Raw genomic sequence first — 2,572 nt, forward strand, 5'->3', positions numbered from 1 at the left:
CTCCGCAGCCGAGGGCATGGCACGTGAGACCAGATGCTGCTGGTGGACCTGGCTGTCCTGCTCATGTTCTCTGCCCCCAGGGAGGCTGGGCTGGAGCTGGGTGGCTGCATGATGTCCTCGCTCACCTCGGCGTAGGTATAACAGGTGGTCTGAGTATCCAGCAGCTGCATCTTGACCAGTGTCTCCAGAAAGAACTTTGGACAGCTCGGTTGTTTGTGCTAACTCTACGGGGATTCAAATTTGATCTCTTTTTCCTTCTTGTCTCTAGGTACTTTTAGGTTGAAATATGCCCCTCCAGCAGAAAGTCTGGACTCCACAGACTGATCCTTTCCTCTGGCAACAGAACACTATTAAGCCATGGAGACATAAGGAAATTATATACAAGACTGAGAAGTCTAGTTGCTGTTGAGCTTAATATTTTTAATCCAAAGGTGCTTTACTTTACTAGACTGGATAGAAAACCTAGAGTAGGAGTGCATCAAACTCAGTTTTATTGCCAAAATCCTAGATTGGAGCTTGACGTCAGGACTCGCCTGGTTGGTGCCTCCGCCGTGCTCGCGATGCAAAGACCTCCGTCTCCTGAGGAGCGTTGCCGTCCTCGGCCCTTCCAGGCTCGCACGTAATTCCAGGGCAGCTACGCAAGATCGGACTCGAGTACTGAGGGCCGGAGTTCCCCGCGTGGAGTCCCGCCAGTCGGACTCTGCTTACCCCTGGGTGAGGGAAAATGTCGCCTCTGTTTTTTGTTTTTGTTTTGTTTTGTTCCTCGAGTGGTTAGACACTAATCTCTCTGGGCTTTTTAAGGATTGCACTACAGAAGAATGTAAACTGATGCCAGGCTCTGCGGTTTTGGGAGACAGACTCCCTGAGACCAGTCAGTGCAAGACACTCGGAGAATCTGCGTTAAAGGAGTTGGCACCAGCAGGCCGCGGGACTTGGTACATGACAAATGTCAGCGTCTCCTTCCCTCTTAAAACACTTGCAGAAGTTTCAGGTTTTTCTTTTTCTTTTTTTTTTTTTCTGCAAATAAATCTAAACTACGTTATTAAAAAGAAATAGTTATTTGCAACAACTTAATATCTTAAGGGTCCAAGTCCCAGAGAATCCCTAGTTGTCAGAGCTTTGAGAATCCTTCCTTCCCGGCCTGTCAGTAGCGTGGAGTCTGGTCGTCTCCCTCCAGAACGGCGCTCTCGCCGGGACATGGTAACCGCCCAGCCTTCGTGGGCTGGCTCCGAGGGACGCTACGACACCCTTAGCAAAGTTGGCAAGTTCTTTCATGTCACACGGATCTCCCAAGGACCCCAAGGCTGACTGCTAATGGATTCACACTGGAGACAGACATTTCAACAGTGATACAGTCCTGTAACTTAGGAGCAAAAGATTTGAAACCTTCTCCTCCTGTCAACTTCTTTTGTACTAGGCTTTGTATTAATGGTTAGTTCTGCCACAAGTTACCTGGAAAATTACGACAGAAAGTGGGAAGACTCTGAAAGAGGCCGCCCCAACAGGACAGAGCCACACCATCTCCCCAAGTGTGGTTTGAGCCAGCGTGGGCCAGCAGTCCCCCCCCACAGCTCTCGGTTTCACCCCACTGCAATGAACGTTGCTTGGTCTGAAATGTAGGGACGCAGATCTTCAAAGCTAAAGGGAATTTTCTGCTCAAATAATAATGTTGTTTGAAACACTAAAGCCTTCCATATTAAAATATTGATCGGTTAGGCCTTGCCCAGGGATTTTGCAGTTGAGTATGTGTTTAAAAAAAAAAAAAAAGAAAATTGTAATATTCTGACCGTTCTTAAAATGGGACAATCAGCCTCGTGCTGAATTGGTGTAAATCAAAAGAATACCCTAGAATTTGAGGCACTGTGATATGAGGCTTCAAATTTTATGATCCGTTTCCTGGCTGCAGAGAATCTAAAGCAGAGTTGTTACATTTTTTAATGAAAGGCTTTTAGTAGTTTTTTAGAGTTTTATTTTAGTAGAGTTTCATTTCTATGCAATGCAGAATGGACAGACCTCTGTATGCGTCTCTCTTCCCGGTGCACAGTATTACGTAGTTTTGAATCAATGGTGATGCTTGTGGCAACTTTTTGGGGGGAATGTGACATTGATCTCTTAATTGTAAACACTACAAAATGTCAAAATAACGAGAACTGACACAACTTTGCCTTAAAGAGTACGAGCCTGGAACTTATCATATGATGTTAGAGGAAGACTTGGGAGTGTCCACTGATGTTTACGATTTTAATATTTCTGAAGGCCGTTATGGTGGCCTGGACATGTGCTGAAAGCCAAACTTTTAAATTTTTTGGTTTTTTTTAAAAAAGAAATATTTTAAATAAATCCTACTTCAACACAGTGAAATTGTTGAAAACTATCTCATGACAAAAGGAAACAAATCATATTTAGGGTTTTTGTTTTAGTGGTCAGTATTGGGGAATGGAAGTGTCTGTTGTTACCCTTAGAACTATTTTGATAGATATTAGAAGTTAGCGTTCCATATAACCAGAAGTGGAAACAAGAGCTTTGATTGGAAGTATGACATTCAAATTGAGGTAAACGAGTCCAGACATTG

General features: G+C 44.2%; 1 long non-coding RNA gene across 1 annotated transcript; it reads left to right on the plus strand.

The window, feature by feature from the left end:
* The first annotated feature begins 6 nt into the window (after positions 1 to 6).
* LOC115280741 lies at positions 7 to 2,355 on the plus strand. The gene is made up of 2 exons (XR_003903905.1): positions 7 to 714; positions 802 to 2,355. It is a non-coding gene; the product is annotated as an uncharacterized LOC115280741 (long non-coding RNA).
* Positions 2,356 to 2,572: the final 217 nt, after the last annotated feature.

Source organism: Suricata suricatta, chromosome 16, assembly GCF_006229205.1.
Source record: "Suricata suricatta isolate VVHF042 chromosome 16, meerkat_22Aug2017_6uvM2_HiC, whole genome shotgun sequence".
NCBI lineage: Eukaryota > Metazoa > Chordata > Mammalia > Carnivora > Herpestidae > Suricata > Suricata suricatta.